General features: G+C 51.0%; 1 pseudogene; it reads right to left on the bottom strand.

Moving 5' to 3' along the window:
* Positions 1–20,137, bottom strand: part of LOC141148039 (uncharacterized) — a 51,070-nt pseudogene that overhangs the window by 15,407 nt on the left and 15,526 nt on the right.

The raw sequence follows: 20,137 nt of genomic DNA, 5'->3' as shown, positions 1-20,137 counted from the left end.
GCTCACCCGGCTAGTACCCAGTCAGCAGAGTCCACAGTACTACAGCATGGACCTGCAATCAGAACTGTAAAAAACTGCAGCTGCGTAAGTCCCGGAAGGCCAATAGTTGGCCTTGGGTCATCCTGCAGTGTTTCCTGGGCTTTGCCAACTATTATCAGAAGTTTATTCGTAACTTCTCGTCTCTGGTCAAGCCCCTGACTGATATGACCAGAAAGGATGGTAACCCACAGAGTTGGTCTCCGGAGTCCATTAAGGCCTTTGAGAGTCTCCAGACTGCCTTTGTTTCTGCTCCTGTGTTAGCACATCCTGATCCTACATTGCCTTTTATCCTAGAAGTTGATGCTTCTGAGACTGGAGTTGGCGCCCTTCTGTCTCAACGTCCTATCTCTGAGAGCGCTATGCATCCGTGTGGCTACTTTTCCAAGAAATTGTCATCTGCAGAGTGCAATTACGAGATTGGTGACAGAGAGCTGTTGGCATTTTAGCCCTGAAAGAATGGAGAAGGTACCACTGATCCGGTTCTCGATCTTACTGACCATAAGAATCTCACATTCTTGTCTGAGGCTAAGCGCCTCTCTCCCAGAAGGGCGCAATGGGCTCTTTTCTTTTTCAAGTTTTAATTACATTGTCTCATTCTTACCCAGTACTAAGAATGTAAGGGATGACGCCTTGTCACAAAAATTTTCCTCCACTTCCAAGTTGGAGTCGGTTCCGGTTCCTGTGATTCCTCCTGATCGTATTCTGGCTACGGTTCGCACCAGTCTTACTTCTCCTTTGGGTGACAAAATTCTTGCTGCTCAGGTCCATGCTCCTCCTGAGAAACCTTGTGACCACTGCTTTGTCCGAGAGAGTCTCCATACTGCTTTGCTCCACCCTGGGAAGAATCAACTCGTTTGGGCCATTTCCCAACAATTCTGGTGGCCTAGTCTACGGGCTGATATAACTGTCTTCGTAGCTGCCTGTTCCGTGTGTGGTCAGAGTAAGACTCCACGACACCTTCCAGTGGGCCTCCTACAACCCATACCCAATGGAGAAAGGCCCTGGACCCACCTGTCTATGGATTTCATTGTGGAGTTACCCAACTCCCAAGGCAACACTGTTATCCTTATGGTGGTTGACTGGTTCTCAAAGATGTGTCATTGTATTCCACTTAAGAAGTTGCCCATTTCTAAGGCACTGGCTTCCATTTTTGCTCGGGATCTTTCGCTTACATGGGCTACCCAAGGTGATTGTCTCGGACAGGGGTAGTCAGTTTGTCTCCCAGTTCTGGCGAGCCTTTTGTGCACAGTTGGGAATTCAGCTTGCTTTCTCCGCTGCGTATCACCTGAGTCTAATGGGGCCACAGAACGAGCCAATCAGTCCGTGGAGCAATTCCTACGTTGCTATATTTCTGACCATCATTACAACTGGTCAGACCTATTACCTTGGGCAGAGTTTGCTCACAACAGTGCCTTGAATTCTGCTTCCCGATTGTCCTCGTTTATGGCGAATTATGGTTTCCAACCTTCCATGATGCCTGACTCGTTTGTTCCGCAGTTAGAGGAGCATCTCCGTAGTCTTCATTCCACTTGGGCACAAGTTCAGGAGGCTTTGCAACATGCTAACGATAGGTACAGACTCCATGCTGACCGCAGATGCCTGCCTGCGCCTTCTTACCAGGTTGGGGACAGAGTCTGGCTGACGTCTCGCAACCTCCGACTTCATGTTCCTTCTTTGAAGTTCGCACCTCGGTTTATTGGGCCTTTCTGTATCCTTCGCAGGATTAACCCAGTGGCTTACGCCTTGGACCTTCCTCCTAGTATGCGCATCTCAAATGTGTTTCATGTCTCCTTGTTGAAACCTTTGGTCTGCAACCACTTTACCACCTCAGTGCCACATCCTCACCCTATACAGGTTGAGAACCATGAGGAGTATGAAGTACAATCCATTGTTGACTCCCGTAGGTTCCGTGGGCGCATACAGTACATGGTGCATTGGAAGGGGTAGCCTATAAGGCTTATATCTGCTTTGGGTATACCACGTATGAACTGGTTTGTACCTGCTCTGTGTACACCACAAATGACCCGACTTGTTCTGACCCTGCTGTTTCCTTGCTGATGTTTTGGTACCATTTGGATTTGGTCTATGCATATGTGACCCAGCTGGTCTAGTTACCAGACTCACCACCATTACATCTTGGCTGTCCTAACCTGTTCCTGCTGGCACCAGTCTCATTGCTGCTCTATCTACCGCTGCAGCGGTGCACCACAAATACCAGCAAGCCTGCTCTGCCTACAGTTCCGCTTATGATGGAGCCACATTGTTTCTAGCTGGAGGAATATATCTGATACCAATACTGAGCCCAGGGGTGGCTCCAAAATGTGTTTTGACTCAGGGTAGCAGCTGGGTCACACGCTCTGAGGTGAGCACATTAGCTTAAGGGGGCCACTGAAGTGCATCGGAGCATGGTTTGCAAAACTCAGGATATTTCGGCATGATGATTGATATCACAGTTGGACATCACCTGCACGCACTAATTTGATATCACAGTTGGACATCACCTGCACGCACTGATTTGGAGTGCTATATAGAACTTTTTTCACTTGTTATTTTTCAATAACTTATCAGGGCAGGCAAGATGCCTTTTAAGGAGCACTAAGCACTTTTTGAATTCTATTAGGGTACTCAAGATGTCTTTTATGGAGCAACAAGCACTTGTTTTATCTATGCACTTTACTGTTTAGTTTAATATTAATTTCCATACACTCATCTCGCATATTGCACTTTATGTATAATAGGACAGAATTATTACTGTACAGTTTGATTTACACGCACATAGTTGGATTTTGTTTATTCTATTTCTTTAGGGTTACTCAAGCGCAGTGCATATTTTCCAATTATACTTTTGTACAATATATGAAATGTGATCAGCGCATGCAGCTGGAGGTAGGGCACAGGACCAGTGTGGCTCACAAGATTTATTTTTAATTTAGCTCCTACGGGGGTAACGCTAGACATGATACCCTGGAACCTGGATGTGAAGGCTGGTGCCCGTCTGTGAAAAAGCAACTGGCGACACCTTACATATCAGCAGAGAAAGATGAAGTGTGTATGTGAGATTAACCACTTGCCGACCTGCTCACGCAGCATAGGGGGGGCGCACTCGATGTCCGCCGGTGGCCCGTGATCGCGGTGAGGAGAGGCAGAAGGGGGAACTGCCAATATAAACAAGGCATTTCCCCATTCTGCCTAGTGACATGACAGGGATCTTCTGTTCCCAGTGATCGGGAACAGTAATCTCTGTCATGTTTCAGTAAGCCCACCCCCCCTACAGTTAGAACACACTGAGGGAACACACTTAACCCCTTTATCGCCCCCTAGTGTTAACCCCTTCCCTGACAGTGTCATTTTTACCTCGATCAGTGCATTTTTATAGCACTGATCAATGTAATAATGTCACCGGTCCCCCAAAAGTGTAATTTGGGGTCATATTTGTCTGCCGCAATGTCGCAGTCCCGCTAAAAATCACAGATCGCCACCATTACCAGTAAAAGCAATAAAAAAAAAATTCCCTAAATCTATCCCGTAGTTTGTAGACGTGATAACTTTTGCGCAAACCAATTAATCTACGCCTATTGCAATTTTTTTTAACAAAAATATGTAGAAGAATATATATCAGCCTAAACTGATGACTAAATTAGTTTTTTTTATATATTTTTTGCGTTATGTTTTATAGCAGAAAGTAAAAAAATATATATATTTTTTTCAAATTGTTGGTCTTTTTTTGTTTATAGCGCAAAAAATAAAAACCGCAGAGGTGATCAAATACCACCAAAAGAAAGCTCTATTTGTGGGGAAAAAAGGACGTCAATTTTGTTTGGGTACAGCTATTCACGACCGTGCAATTGTCAGTTAAAGAGATGCAGTGTCGTATTGCAAAAAATGCTCTGGTCATTAAGGGGGCAAATCCTTTTGGGGCTGAAGTGGTTAAAGTAGGATTTCGGGGCATAATAAAAAAATTACATATGTGATGAATTTTGTCACTAACATTAGCACAGCACTTTTAGTTTTTCTGATTCCCCCCTCCTGTATTATATTTTTATTACTATTTGATCTGATGGGTAGATCTGTTATTTTTCTGCTTTGCGTGGGTGGAAAGGTGACAACACTATTCATTGTTCAGTGAAATCTGTGAAGTAACTCACAGGGTGGAATGGGGGGAAGAGGAGGGGGCAAGGTAGGTGCCTTGGGCAAGGTGTACCTATTTTTCTCTTTATGATTTTGGAGGGTATGAGTTAATGGACGTAACAAAACACAAACAATTACTGTATAGAAGCTAACAGAAAATAAAAGGAACAAGGGTCCTCCTCGTCAAAGCTCACAGTTGAACAGATTTCCCAGACCTGATAGAAATACACCAACTGTAAAGAAGGTAAATAGGAAGTTTAAGACATATATATAGTCATGTGCAGGAAGTTGCACCTGTTTTTGTTTTATCTCTTTCCATCTGTTGCTATCAGGTTGAAATAAATACAACATGACATCAATTTTCTATAAATTTTACTCCAGAGAATTCAGTAAAGGAACTTCATATTTCAGCAACAAAGTTCTACTCAGACTTATCTGGGATATCTTTTGGGAAAACTATGATGAATAAACAAAAATGTGGTGAACTCTGTGTGCATGTCCAAATGTGAGCTTATTTAGTAAGGTTGTACAGGCCCAGGGACAAAATATAAAGTCTAGTAACTAGAGATGCACCGATAACGATACTAGTATCGGTGTCGATACCAAGCATTTGCACGAGTATCGGTACTCGTGAAAATGCTCCGATGTCTAATCTGATACCTGTTGTATTGGACAGGCGTCCTCGAGCTCAGCAGGGGGGTCTGGCAGCCACACAGGTGATCGGTGTGGCGGTGGGGGCAGTTAAAAGCACCAATCTCCCTGTGTGGCTTTTCTGACAGCCGCTTCTCCTGCTCTCCCTCCGCGGCTGTCAGGTGCTTTAATGAAATCTATACAGGGAGATTGGTGCTTTTAATTGCCTCCACCTTCGCACCAACCACCCTCAATTCTCCCCTGTGTCCTCCTCTCTCCGGTGTCGTCCTCTCTCTCTCTGGGTCCCCGACTCCTTGGGTCCTCCTCCCTCTCTCTGGTGTCCTCCTCCCTCTCTCTGGTGTCCTCCTCCCTCTCTCTGGGTCCTCCTCCCTTTCTCTGGTGTCCTCCTCCCTCTATCTGGGTCCTCCTCCCTCTCTCTGGTGTCCTCCTCCCTCTCTCTGGGTCCTCCTCCCTTTCTCTGGTGTCCTCCTCCCTCTATCTGGGTCCCCGGGTCCTCCGTGTCCTCCTCCACTCCCCCCCCCCCCGTCCCGGATCTGTCAGGATGGAGAGCGGAGGAAAGAGCCGATAAACATGTAATTTGCCGGCTCCTTCCTTTTCTGAATAAACAGAGTCAGTGATCACTGACTCTGTCCATTCATAATTGAAACATCGTAAACTGTGTTTATGATGCTTCCAGTGATGAATGGAGAGAAGCCGCTGTCTCCTGTCCATTCATCTTCAGTGCAGCTGAGGCTGTTGAGAAAGGGACTTGGGAATCTGTGCCTTAATGTGTCTCCCCAACAGGGCTGATGAAAAAGAAAAAGAATTGTAAAAAAATAAATATTTAAAGGTTAAATTGTAAAAATAATAAAATATAAACACTGACACAGTCCACCCCCCCCCCCCCCCCCAAAAAAAAAAGCATTGTTAAAAAAATAACAAAAATATATAAAAATATAAATGGTAAAAAATAAAATTGTAAAAAAAAAAACCTACTGACACAGCCAACGCCTAATCAGTGCCCATCAGTGCCACCTATCAGTGCCCATCAGTGCTGCATATTAGTGCCACTGTCAAACGACATTAAAAAAAAAGGTATTGGTAATCGGTATCAGCGAGTACTTGAAAAAAAGTTTTAGGACTTAAGCCCCGTACACACGATCAGAAAATTGTACCGAAAATACCGCTTTCGAAGAGATCGTACGATAATCGAATCGTTCGTACAGAGCTTTCGAGAGCCAATCAGGACAGTTCATCCGATATTATTCGGATAGGCACGAAAAAAAATTTCGTACGATGCCAGATCGTACGGTTTTCGTTTAACCAGTACAGCTATCGTTCGAAAATGCAATACAAATGCATTACAACACATGACATCACTTCCGAATTTTATTTCTGTCGTGCGGGAATTTTTGTGACTTTAGTAAACTCATCAGATTCGATCTGAATGTAGCACTAACTCTCGGTGGAGCTGCTGGTTTAAAGCGGGCTGTTACCTTCACTCTCGATACCTCTCTTTCACCGGCACCGGGTCTAGGGTCCCGTTGAGTTTACCTCTGGACGATGTAGACACCAAACACTTGAATATATTTTCCAGTGCTTTAATGAACAAGTAATATAGGAAGTAGCAGGAAAGAGGCAGAAGGAAAGTTGCAGGGAAGCTCAAATACCTTTCCTTAGTATTCTTTAGAACATTCTTTGGAATTTAACACTTGTAATTGAATGCACTCTCCTTGTGGTATTCAATCTTTGCCCGCCTGGATAGGTTTCTCTCACTAACCTAGCAGCCAGCACGTAGCAAGAACAAAAGTCTCTGCCACAGACTTGTTTGGAATAAAACCCGTACGATCCTCTGCCACAGGATATATTGGTTTGCGATGAATGTCAGACACAGTACTTGAACCTTTAAGCCAACCTGGCAGTACTATGCAGTAAGATTACTTCAGGATACGTCCTCCAACTGAGTCACCAGGCCCCTCTCCAGACCAGCACTCTGCATGATCCTTCCATGACGGGTCCTCCCCTGGGATCTCCTCGGTTGTCCAGCTTCTTCACTCAGGATAGACAGCTCAGGACCATTCCTCTGTTGCTGTGGTAGGCCCCAGACAGGCTTCTGGGCCCACCCATATGCCACAGTGACCTGGGCCTCTGGCACGGAGGTGGTACTCTTAAAGCATACCTGTCGGCCAGGAGGGCCAGCAGGTGGCTGAAAACGAACCCCTAAACATGGCGTCTGTCCCATAAATATCCTCTCCCAGAATGCAACTCTGAGGACCACCTCCACCGAGTTGTCTCCAGGACAGAGGAGCACTCATAAGCTTCAACACGTTGCCTTTCCAACACCAGCCCATGGTGACAACGACACCCACCGGCACAGTGTGGAACTACACGCAACTCAGCCAAGCTGGAACAGAGGCAAATCTAACTTCACCTAACAAGTAACCCACAAGATTTACCTATCAGCGGTAGATTAAAAATCTACCAGCGCTACATGAGATTAGCATGCAATAAAAAACGGACAATCATTCATCCGATAATCTCATCGTGTGTATGGTACATTATACTCAGTCTTAAAAAAAGTGGTATCGGTGCAACCCTACTAGTAACCAGTCAGAGCTCTGTTAATGCACTGTATGTAATAGGTAAAAAAAATAATAAATTACAATAAATAGCAGTAATGGACCTACTACAGTGTTTCGTAATTCCTCCACGTCCTATATTGGTGGTTGGCCGCTCATGGAAAGGAACAGGGGAAATGTCATGTGTTACTCCATGGTCACATGTACCAAGATATTGAACCATACATGAGACTCCAGATGGTGCCTACTCCACAGTGGAAGGTTGCTGGGTTTAGGATTTCAATCCCCTGACAGGTTTGATTTACTGTATGTGATTTAGGTGCTAAGATCAGGACCTATAGTATACATTGTAATTGAAAATAGTTTAGAACTAAAGGTGGACTTGTAGCATGTCTTCCCCCAGCTACACTTTTTCAAGTAGAGAAAAGATAAGACTGGAGATACAGCCTAAAAAGCACCTTCTGGCCATTAACATGTGGGCAGGTGCCTACTTTTGGGGTGCACACTATGTCATGTTAATATATTGCACTGTGTTATAATAAAGTCTGTGCTAGTGAGTTCTGTGAACAGGCTGCCCAGGGAGTTAGGAAGCGATTAAGTCTGCTCACGCCTGGGTGTTCAGGGTGTTCATGGTCTTGCCCCTTGTACTGGCCCATAAATACAAGGGGAGGGAGTCCCTCAAGGTCGCTCTTTCTTCCTCATGGGAACTGACAGCAAGCTGCGCTGCAATATGTAGCTGATCCTGTAGGAACACGTGGCCATCCTTTTGTGGTACCCATTCAGGGTACTGAAACCAGAACTGGATGGAATGGAACTGTGTCTGCAATGGACTGTGAAAGACTGTGATCTGTTAACCTTGTACTTGCAAGAAACGTCAGTAAAAGTTCCCTAGTTACTCCAGGTCTGAAGTCTTTCTAAAGGGGTACATGTATGGCAGGCGTATCTAAAGAACAGGGCTGGGGCAGTGGCATATCATTCATGGGTGCAAAGTGTGTGATGCACATGTGCCCCAAGGAGGCTGGGGCCCACTGCACCCTCACACTCTCTACGCACATAGGTGATACACGTCTGGGGTGCTGCAGTCACTGCCCGCTCTGTAGCTCCTGTCAAAGATGATCTGTGTGTGACGAGTTGCAGTCAAACACGGATCCTATGGCTGGAGCTGTGTGCAACTGTAGGGGCTGGTTCAGCATCCCTGGAGGGGGCAAGGCGTGAGCCCGGGAGAAAGGAAGTATTCCTTTCCGACCTGCCTGATGTGACATGTGAACTCTATAAATATGAGGGGGGGAGTGGGGGATTGTGCAGATGTGACAGATTGAGTCTGTCAGATTAACCCGGGGGGTGGGGGTGTGTGAAATTGTAGTGGGCAAAGAGTGACCTGGGTGGAGGGGCGGGGGGAGGGTTGTAATGGGCACAGAGTAATCTGGGTAGGGGAGGAACTGTAGTGGAAACAGAGTAACCTGTGGAGGAGGGATTGTAGAGGACACAGAGTGACCTGGGGGGGGGGGATTGTAGTGGGCACAGAGTAACCTGTGGGGGGCGACTGTGGTGGGCACAGAGCAATCTGGGTGGGGTGGGGGGGGGATTGTATTAGAAACAGAGTAACCTGGGGGGGGGGAGGAATTGTAGTGAGCACAGAGTAACCTGGTGGGGGGGGGGAATTGTAGTGGGCACAGAGTAACCTCGGGGGAGGGGATTGTAGTGGGCACAGAGTAACTTTGGGGGGGGGGGATTGTAGTTGGCACAGAATAACCTTGGGTGGAAGGAATTGTAGTGGGCACCGAGTAACCTGGGGGAGAGGCAGGAATTGTAGTGGGCACACAATAACCTAAAGAGGAAGGAACTGTAGTGGGCATAGAATTACCTGGGGGAGGAATTGTAGTGGGCACAGAGTAACCTGGGGGGAGGAATTATAGTGAGCACAGAGTAACCTGGTGGGCAGTGTTAATTTTGGCAGCATATTTAGATTTAATTTTAGTCTTAGGACTAAAATGGCATTTTAGTTTAATGCCTTTAATTTTAGTCTTAGGACTAAAATGGCATTTTAGCTTAATGCCCCGTACACACGGTCGGAATTTCCAACAGAAAAAGTCCGATGGGAGCTTTTCATTGTATATTCCGACCATGTGTATGCCCCATCGGACTTTTTACGTCAAAAATTCAGACGGACTTAGATAGAGAACATGTTCTATATTTTTCTGACGGAACAAATTCCTATGGGGAAAACCGCTCGTCTGTATGCTGTTCCGACGTACCAAAAAGGACACAGGCTCTGAAGCAAGTACAAGACGTCATACGTGTTGATCCGTCGTACGTGTTGTACTTCACCGTGTTCTTGACGGTCAGAATTTGGTGTGACCGTATGTATGCAAGACAGCTTGAGTGAAATTCCGTCGGAATTCCATTGGAAAAACCTTCAGAGTTTATTCCGATGGCAAAACCGGTTGTGTGTACATGGCATAAGTCCCAATTTAGTCTTCTGCAATTGTTTTAGTTTTAGTCATATTTAGTCGGCTAAATCTCCATGACATTTTAGTCGACTAAAATGTCCAGGACATTTTAGTCGACTAAAATCTCCAGTACATTTGAGTCAATTAAAATAATTTAAGTTATCTAAAATCGAATGAGTGTAGTTAAATATAATGCATTATTTAAGCATTGCTCTACAATTTCCAAACTCATTATATACTGCTGGAGTGAAAAATCATGTACTACAGACCAGTGTTAATTTTGACGTCAAATTTCAATTTGGTTTTAGTCTTTTTACTAAAATGGCATTTTAGTTTTAGTCCCATTTTAGTCTTTTCACTAACATGCCATTTTAGTTTTAGTCTTATTTTAGTCATCCCAATTGTTTTAGTCATATTTTAGTCAACTAAAATGGTATTAAGTTAGTCGACTAAAATGTTTTAGTCGGTTTTAGTCGACAAAATTAACACTGCTGGTGGGGCGAATTGTAGTGGGCACAGAGTAACCCTCAGGGAAGGGGATGGTAGTGGGCACAGAGTAACCTGGGGGGGGGGGGGTTGTAGTGGGCACAGAATAACCTTGGGTGGAAAGAATTGTAGTTGGCACCGAGTAACCTGGGGGGAGGGGGGAATTGTAGTGAGCACCCGGCACAGAATAACCTACAGAGAAAGGAACTGTAGAGGAGAGTAACCTGGGGGGAGGAATTGTAGTGGGCACAGAATACCGGGGGGGGGGGTTGTAGTGGGCACAGAGTAACCTGGGGGGTATTGTAGTGGGCAAATAATAACCTGGGGGGAGGAATTGTAGTGAGCACAGAATAACCTGGGGGAGGAAGTGTAGTGGGCACAGAGTAACCTGGGGGGAGAAAGTGTAGCGGGCACAGAATAACCTGGGGGGATTGTAGTGGGCACAGACTAACGTTTAGAGGATTGTGGGGATGTAAACAGACTGAATTGGGGGGGGGGGGGGGTTGGGGGTGTATTGTACTGGTGGACAGACCGACCTGGGGGGCGGGGTTGTACTGAGGAAGGGGACAAGCTTACCTGGGTGGGGGAATTTGTCCTGTGAACAAACTGATATGGGGGAGGGGTATTATACTGGGGAACATACTGAGCTGGGGGAGCAATGTACTGGTGGACAGGCAGGAAGGGATTCCTTAATCCACCTAATTTGTGTGGATACAGGAACACATGTCTATGGCCAGCTTTACAGACTCCTGTTCTGTACACATTAGACTCCTGCACTACATACACTATACTGTACACTACATACTCTGCACTATATACACACTATATTGTACACTACACAGTGGCGTAACTAGAACCTTCAGGGCCCTGGTGCAAGAAACCATGATGGCCCCCCTGAACCCCAGCCGGGGCCCTTCCCTCCGAGTCTGGTGGTGGAACTCCAGGGCCCGGTCATAGGAACGACCTTTGTGAGCCCTGTAGTTCCATCACTGGTATCAGAAGTTTTTTATTATTTTTTTACAATTTTTTAGGAGCCCCGTTAGGGGGCTTTGGTGTTTGATATCAGAGGTCTAAACAGACGAGAAAGAGCACACAGGTGCTGGAGCGCACACCTTGCCTGTACTGCTGTACCCACCCCCATCTCCAGTGACTGCACACTGGTACTGATGTACCCCCTCACCCTCCAACCACCCCACACTGGTACTGCTAGACCCCTGTCTGTCCTCCAGCTCCCCATGCTGGTACTGCTATACCCCCCCTGGTGTCCAGTGACCCCTGCTGGTACACCCTCCAAATGGCTGGTGATTCAGATTTCCTCTGTGTGTTCTGCCTCCTCCTCCATCCTGGCACCTTAGGAGTTCCTGTTCTTAGGGGAGGTGGGGTCCTGGTCCCCAGGGAAGATGGGGTAAGACAGAGTCCCCGTTGCCAGGGGAGATGGGGTTCCTGTTCCTAGGCAGGGTGGGGTCCCAGTCCCCCGGAGAGATGGGGTCCTTTTCCCCAGGGCAGATGGAGTTCCTGCCCCCAGGAGAGATGGGCTCCCTGTCCCCAGACGAGAAGGGGGCCCTGTTCCCATGGGCAATGGGGTCCCTGTCCCCAGGGGAGAAGTGGTCCCTGTCCCAAGGTGAGAAGTGGGCTCTGTCCCCAGGGGAGATGGGGTCCCTTTCCCCAGGGGGGATGAGGTTCCTGTCCTTAGGGGAGATGGGATCCCTGGCCCCAGGGGAGAAGGGGGCCCTGTCCCCATAGGAAATGGGGGCCCTGTCCCCAGGTGGGAAGTGGGCCCTGTCCCCAGGTGAGAAGGGGTCCTTATCCTTAGGGGAGATGGGGTCCCTGTCCCCAGGGGTGATGGGGATTCCTGCCTCGGGGTGATGGAGACCCTGTTGCCAGGGGTGACAGGGTCCCTGTCCCCAGGGGAGATGGGGTTCCTGCCTCAGGGATGATGGGGTCCCTGTCCCCAGGGGTGATTGGGTCACTGTCCCCAGGGGAAAAGTAGGCTCTGTCCCCAGGGACGATAGAATCCCTTTATCCAGGGGAGATGGGGTCCCTGTCCTTAGGGGAGATGAGGTCCCTGTCCCCAGGTGAGAAGGGAGCCCTGTCATGGGAGATGGGGGCCCTGTCCCCAGGGGTGATGGGGTCCCTGTCCCCAGGGGAGATGCGGTTCCTGCCTCAGGGATGATGGGGTCCCTGTCCCCAGGGGTGATTGGGTCCCTGTCCCCAGGGGAGAAGTGGGCTCTGTCCCCAGGGGCGATGGAATCCCTTTATCCAGGGGAGATGGGGTCCCTGTCCTTAGGGGAGATGGGGTCCCTCTCCCCAGGTGAGAAGGGGTCCCTGCCCCATGGGAGATGGGATCCTTATCCTTAGGGGAGATGGGGTCCCAGTCCCCAGGGGTGATGGGGTCCCTGTCTCAGGGGTGATGGGGTCCCAGTCTCAGGGGTTATGGAGTCCCTGTCCCCAAGGGTGATGGGTCCCTGTCCCCAGAGGTGATGAGGTCCCTGTCCGCAGGGGAGATGGGGTTCCTGCCTCAGGGGTGATGGGGTCCCTGTCCCCAAGGGTGATGGGGTTCCTGTCCCCAGGGGTGATGGGGTCCCTGTCCCCAGGGGAGGTGAGGTCCCTGTCTCAGGGGTGATGGAGTCCCTGTTCCCAGGGGTGATGGAGTCCCTGTCCTCAGGGGTGATGGGGTTTCTGTCTCCAGGGGTGATGGGATCCCTGTCTCAGGGGTGATGGAGTCCCTGTCCCCAGGGGTGATGGGGTCCCGGTCTCAGGGGTTATGGAGTCCCTGTCCCCAAGATTGAAGAGGTCCCTGTCCCCAGGGGAGATGGGGTTCCTGACTCAGGGGTGATGGGGTCCCTGTCCCCAAGGATGATGGGGTTCCTGTCCCCAGGGCTGATGGGGTCCCTGTCCCCAGGGGAGGTTGGGTCCCTGTCTCAGGGGTGATGGGGTCCCTGTCCACAGGGGTGATGGGGTCCCTGTCCTCAGGGGTGATGGGGTTCCTGTTCCCAGGGGTGATGGGGTCCCTGTCCCCAGGAGTGATGGGGTTCCTGTCCCCAGGGATGATGGGGTCCCTGTCCCCAGGGGTGATGGGGTTCCTGTCCCCAGGGGAGAAGCAGTCCCTGTCCCAAGGTGAGAAGTGGGCTCTGTCCCTAGGGGAGATGGGGTCCCTTTCCCCGGGGGAGATGGGGTTCCTTTCCTTAGGGGAGATGGGATCCCTGTCCCCAGGGGAAAAGGGGGCCCTGTCCCATGGGAAATGGGGGCCCTGTCCCCAGGTGAGAAGGGGGCCCTGTCCCCAGGTGAGAAGGGGTCCTTATCCTTAGGGGAGATGAGGTCCCTGTCCCCAGGAGTGATGGGGTCCATGTCTCAGGGGTGATGGGGTCCCTGTCTCAGGGGTGATGGAGTCCCTGTCCCCAGGGGAGATGGGGTCCCTGTCCTCAGGGGTGATGGGGTTCCTGTCTCCAGGGGTGATGGGGTCCCGGTTCCCAAGGGAGATGGGGTTCCTGTCTCAGGGGTGATGGAGTCTCTGTCCCCAGGGGTGATGGGGTTCCTGTCCCCAGGGGTGATGGGATCCTTGTCCTCAGGGGTGATGGGGTCCCTGTTGCCAGGAGTGATGGGGTTCCTGTCCCCAGGGGTGATGGGGCCCCTGTCCCAAGGGGAGGTGGGGTCCCTGTCTCGAGGTAGATGAAGTCCCTGTCCCCAGGGTGATGGGGTTCCTGTCCCCAGGGGTGATGGGGTCCCTGTCCCCAGGGGAGGTGAGATCCCTGTCTCAGGGGTGATGGAGTCCCTGTCCTCAGGGGTGATGGAGTCCCTGATCTCAGGGGTGATGGGGTTCCTGTCTCCAGGGGTGATGGGATCCCTGTCTCAGGGGTGATGGGGTCCCTGTCCCCAGGGGTGATGGGGTCCCAGTCTCAGGGGTTATGGAGTCCCTGTCCCCAAGGTTGATGGGGTCCCTGTCCCCAGAGGTGATGAGGTCCCTGTCCACAGGGGAGATGGGGTTCCTGACTCAGGGGTGATGGGGTCCCTGTCCCCAAGGGTGATGGGGTTCCTGTCCCCAGGGCTGATGGGGTCCCTGTCCCCAGGGGAGGTTGCGTCCCTGTCTCAGGGGTGATGGGGTCCCTGTCCCCAGGGGTGATGGGGTCCCTGTTCTCAGGGTTGATGGGATCCTTGTCCTCAGGGGTGATGGGGTCCCTGTTGCCAGGAGTGATGGAGTTCCTGTCCCCAGGGGTGATGGGGTCCCTGTCCCAAGGGGAGGTGGGGTCCCTGTCTCAGGGTAGATGAAGTCCCTGTCCCCAGGGTGATGGAGTCCCTGTCCCCAGGGTGATGGGGTCCCTGTCCCCAGGAGTGATGGGGTTCCTGTCCCCAGGGATGATGGGGTCCCTGTCCCCAGGGGTGATGGGGTTCCTGTCCCCAGGGGTGATGGAGTCCCTGTCCCCAGGGGAGAAGTCCCTGTCCCAAGGTGAGAAGGGGTCCCTGTCCCCAGGGGAGAAGTGGGCTCTGTCCCCAGGGGAGATGGGGTTCCTGTCCCCAGGGGAGAAGCAGTCCCTGTCCCAAGGTGAGAAGTGGGCTCTGTCCCTAGGGGAGATGGGGTCCCTTTCCCCGGGGGAGATGGGGTTCCTTTCCTTAGGGGAGATGGGAACCCTGTCCCCAGGGGAGAAGGGGGCCCTGTCCCATGGGAAATGGGGGCCCTGTCCCCAGGTGGGAAGGGGGCCTTGTCCCCAGGTGAGAAGAGGTCCTTATCCTTAGGGCAGATGAGGTCCCTGTCCCCAGGGGTGATGGGGTCCATGTCTCAGGGGTGATGAGGTCCCTGTCTCAGGGGTGATGGAGTCCCTGTCCCCAGGGGAGATGGGGTCCCTTTCCTCAGGGGTGATGGGGTTCCTGTCTTCAGGGGTGATGGGGTCCCGGTTCCCAGGGGAGATGGGGTTCCTGTCTCAGGGGTGATGGGATCCTTGTCCTCAGGGGTGATGGGGTCCCTGTTGCCAGGAGTGATGGGGTTCCTGTCCCCAGGGGTGATGGGGTCCCTGTCCCAAGGGGAGGTGGGGTCCCTGTCTCGGGGTAGATGAAGTCCCTGTCCCCAGGGTAACGGGGTCCCTGTCCTCAGGGGTGATAGGGTTCCTGTTCCCAGGGGTGATGGGGTCCCTGTCCCCAGGAGTGATGGGGTTCCTGTCCCCAGGTGAGAAGGGGTCCCTGTCCCCAGGGGAGGAGTGGGCTCTGTCCCCAGGGGAGATGGGGTCCCTTTCCCCAGGGGAGATGGGGTTCCTTTCCTTAGGGGAGATGGAATCCCTGTCCCCAGGGGAGATGGGATCCCTGTCCCCAGGGGAGAAGGGGGCCCTGTCCCATGGGAAATGGGGGCCCTGTCCCCAGGTGGGAAGGGGGCCTTGTCCCCAGGTGAGAAGGGGTCCTTATCCTTAGGGCAGATGAGGTCCCTGTCCCCAGGGGTGATGGGGTCCCTGTCTCAGGGGTGATGGAGTCCCTGTCCCCAGGGGAGATGGGGTCCCTGTCCTCAGGGGTAATGGGGTTCCTGTCTCCAGGGGTGATGGGGTCCCGGTTCCCAGGGGAGATGGGGTTCCTGTCTCAGGGGTGATGGGATCCTTGTCCTCAGGGGTGATGGGGTCCTGGTTGCCAGGAGTGATGGGGTTCCTGTCCCCAGGGGTGATGGGGTCCCTGTCCCAAGGGGAGGTGGGGTCCCTGTCTCGGGGTAGATGAAGTCCCTGTCCCCAGGGTGATGGGGTCCCTGTCCTCAGGGGTGATAGGGTTCCTGTTCCCAGGGGTGATGGGGTCCCTGTCCCCAGGAGTGATGGGGTTCCTGTCCCCAGGTGAGAAGGGGTCCCTGTCCCCAGGGGAGAAGTGGGCTCTGTCCCCAGGGGAGATGGGGTCCCTTTCCCCAGGGGAGATGGGGTTCGTTTCCTTAGGGGAGATGGGATCCCTGCCCCCAGGGGAGAAGGGGGCCCTGTCCCCATGGGAAATGGGGGCCCTGTCCCCAGGTGAGAAGGGGGCCTTGTCCCCAGGTGAGAAGGGGTCCTTATCCTTAGGGGAGATGAGGTCCCTGTCCCCAGAGGTGATGGGGTCCATGTCTCAGGGGTGATGGGGTCCCTGTCGCCACGGGTGATGGGGTCCCTGTCCCCAGGGGATATGGGGTTCCTGCCTTAAGGATGATGGGCCCTGTCCCCAGGGGAGGTGGAGTCCCTTTATCAATGGGAGATGGGGCCCCTGTCCTAAGGGGAGATGGGGTCCCTGTCCCTGGGTGAGAATTGAGCCCTGTCCCCAGGTGAGAAGGGGTCCCTGTCTCAGGGGTGATGGGGTCCCTGTCCCCAGCGGTGATGGCGTCCCAGTCTCAGGGGTGATGGAGTCCCTGTCCCCAAGGGTGATGGGTCCCTGTTCCCAGAGGTGATGAGGTCCCTGTCCCCACGGGAGATGGGGTTCCTGCCTCAGGGGTGATGGGGTCCCTGTCCCCAAGGGTGATGGGGTTCCTGTCCCCAGGGGTGATGGGGTCCCTGTCCCCAGGGGAGATGGGGTCCCTGTCTCAGGGGTGATGGAGTCCCTGTCCCCAGGGGTGATGGGGTCCCTGTCCTCAGGGGTGATAGGGTTCCTGTTCCCAGGGGTTATGGGGTCCCTGTTCCCAGGGGAGATGGGGTCCCTGTCTCAGGGGTGATGGAGTCCCTGTCCCCAGGGGTAATGGGGTTCCTGTCCCCAGGGGTGATGGGATTCCTGTCCTCAGGGGTGATGGGGTCCCTGTTCCCAGTAGTAATGGGGTTCCTGTCCCCAGGGGTAATGGGGTTCCTGTCCCCAGGGGTGATGGGGTCCCTGTCCCAAGGGGAGGTGGGGTCCCTGTCTTGGGGTAGATGGAGTCCCTGTCCCCAGGGATGATGGGTTTCCTGTCCCAAGGAGTGATGGGGTTCCTGTCCCCAGGGATGATGGGGTCCCTGTCCCCAGGGGAGGTGGGGTCCCTGTCTCGAGGGTGATGGAGTCCCTGTCCCCAGGGATGATGGAGTCTCTGTCCCCAGGGGTGATGAGGTTCCTGTCCCCAGGGGTGATGGGGTCCCTGTTCCCAGGAGTGATGGGGTTCCTGTCCCCAGGGGTGATGGGGTCCCTGTCCCCAGAGGAAATGGGGTCCCAGGCTCAGGGGTGACGGGGTCCCTGTCCCCAAGGGTGATGGGGTCCCTGTGCCCAGAGGTGATGAGGTCCCTGTCCCCAGGGGTGATGGGGTCCCTGTCCTCAGGGCTGATGGGTTTGCAGTGTCCTCCGGGGAGCTGACTCTCATAGAGCTGCACTGCATCGGTGTGCTTAAAGGTTGTATGCCCGGGAGAAGCATGCAGTGTAGTGTGGACCGGATTCAGGAAGCGGACAGAAACCTGGGCGGCGCTGCATGGAGTAGGAGAGGGGGACCCAGAGGAGCCAGCTGTGGACACAGGTCATGCGGGGAATGCATAACTAAAGAGCAGTCAGTGCGGTACTCAAGCATGGAGCTCTGCTAGTCACCCCCCCACCTCCAGCCACCCGTGCGCATGGTGCACTAGTACTCCTAGTCGCCTATGCTGCCGGCGGACATATGTAAAGGGGGGTCGCACGGGCCCCCTGCAGCACAGGGCCCCATCACAGTTGCGACTCCTGCGCCCCCTATAGTTACTCCCCTGACACTACATACTCTGCACTATATACACTATATTGTGCATTACACACTCTGCACTCTATCCACTATTGCTGCGTACACACGATCGGACATTCCGAAAACGAAATCCTGAGGTTTTTTTCCGACGGATGTTGGCTCAAGCTTGTCTTACATACACACGGTCACACAAATGTTGTCAGAAATTCCGATCGTCAAGAACGTGCTGGCGTACAACATGTACGACGGCACTATAAAGAGGAAGTTCAATAGCCAGTGCGCCACCCTTTGGGCTCCTTCTGCTAATCTTGTATTAGTAGAAGTTTGGTGAGAGACGATTTGCTCTTTTCAGCCTGGTGCTTTTCAGATCATTACTGCTCTTCAGTTTGTGCTTGTGGGTTTGTATCTGGTTTTCAGTGCATGTAGTCAGTTCGTATCTGGTTTTCAGTGATTGCTATTTATAATACAGTATGTATTTGATATGCAGTGCGTTCTTGTCCGCTCGTTTCTTATTTTCAGTGCGTTCTGTTAGTTCGTTCTGACCAGCCGACCGTTTTGAAGCCATGTTGCGGGTACGTACTCATCGTGGAGTTTGTGCTGTGCAGGGGCTTGGTGTTGGGGTTCTTACTTTGACCCAAGCCCAGTCCATGAACAGGGTGGGGAGGAGTTCATGGACCAAGAATTGTTTGCTCCAGAGTGACCAATTCTCTCATATGCCTTTGTTGCGGGAGATCCGGGAGAATAATCCTGATGATTTCAGGAATTATCTCCAGATGATGGACCCCGTTTTTCACCGTCTGTTGGCTTTACTGTCCCCCTATATCACGAAGCAGGACACCTGCATGCTAGTCGCCACCTTGCGGTACTTGGCGACGGGGAGAAGTCTGCAGGACATCAATTTCTCGACAGGCATCTCCCCCCAAGCTCTGGGAATCATTATTCCAGAGACCTGTTCTGCCATCATTTAGGTCCTGCAGAAGGACTATATTAGGGTAAGTTTTATCCTTTAACATCACATTATATGTACCGGTATTTAAATAAATGTATTTTTAAAATAAATTTGTATTTTAAAATGAAGAATATTTCCTTTGATTTACTGCTTGTGTTTCTTTTAGCTGTCTCCTAGGTTCTCCAATGGGCTTTTTTTTGGCCATTTTCTTCAATAGTTCCAATGTAATTTCTTTGATACATGAGGTGACAATCTCTTCTTCAGCTAACTATTATTTATGTTGTGGGTCTGCTAAACACACACCTTGTTTTGTTGTTAATGTATGTAATGCATTAATGATAATAATATTCATCATTTTCAGCACCCTGAATTCATTTTTTGTAGTGACGATAATGGCCTGATTTATGCAAATTATAAAGCACTGTAGGTGTTATTTACTAAAGGAAAATCCACTTTACAAGTGCACTGCAAAAGTGCACTGAAAGTGCACTTGTAGTGCAAAGTGGATTTGCCTTTAGGAAATAACCCCCATCTTAAGCAAAAAACTGCAACTGAGCATTGAAAGAAGAAGCCACACATTGTTGAGTAGAAATTTTTTTACTCTGTGCACATTCACATGTGCATTTAGGAAAGGGTTTTTGAACAAACCAACATATTTTTTGGAATATTTTTTTTTTTTTTGGGGGGGACATTAGAAATATCCTTTTTTTGTGGTAAACAGGCATGTTTTTCAAAACATAAAACAATACACAACTCAGGAACTTACAAAGTTCAACTTTGATACATTGAAGGCGATATCAGACATTAGTATGTCTAAACTGTGTTGATATTGCCTTCATCAGATGGGGTGATGTCACCCCTGTGAAAGCCAAATTTTGAAGATGCACACAAATTGAGAGTCAAAATGGGTATTTCCCTCCTGATCCTATACCTCAACATGTGCTACCTCCCATCATGGGGGATCAATGGACGTGTTTCGGGGGTACAACCCCTTCCTCTCAGCTACTTGAGTTGTGAGGAAGGGGTTGTACCCACAAAACACGTACATTGATATCCCGCGATGGCAGATAGCACATGTTGTCACACTGTGTGCATCTTCAAAATTTGGCTTTCAACATTTTTTAGAAAAGTTCTAATAAAAACCAAAAAATTATAATAATGTGGTGTGTTTTATATTCTGCCTAAAAAAATCAATGATGTTTTTGAGTCTTTTTTCAACATCACTGATGTCTTCCTTGATCTTCTGTAAATCCCGATTGCACACCATGATCTCCCCAATGAGGAC

Source organism: Aquarana catesbeiana, linkage group LG06 (genome assembly GCF_042186555.1).
Source record: "Aquarana catesbeiana isolate 2022-GZ linkage group LG06, ASM4218655v1, whole genome shotgun sequence".
Lineage (NCBI taxonomy): Eukaryota > Metazoa > Chordata > Amphibia > Anura > Ranidae > Aquarana > Aquarana catesbeiana.
This window is presented reverse-complemented; position numbering and strand designations above follow the sequence as displayed.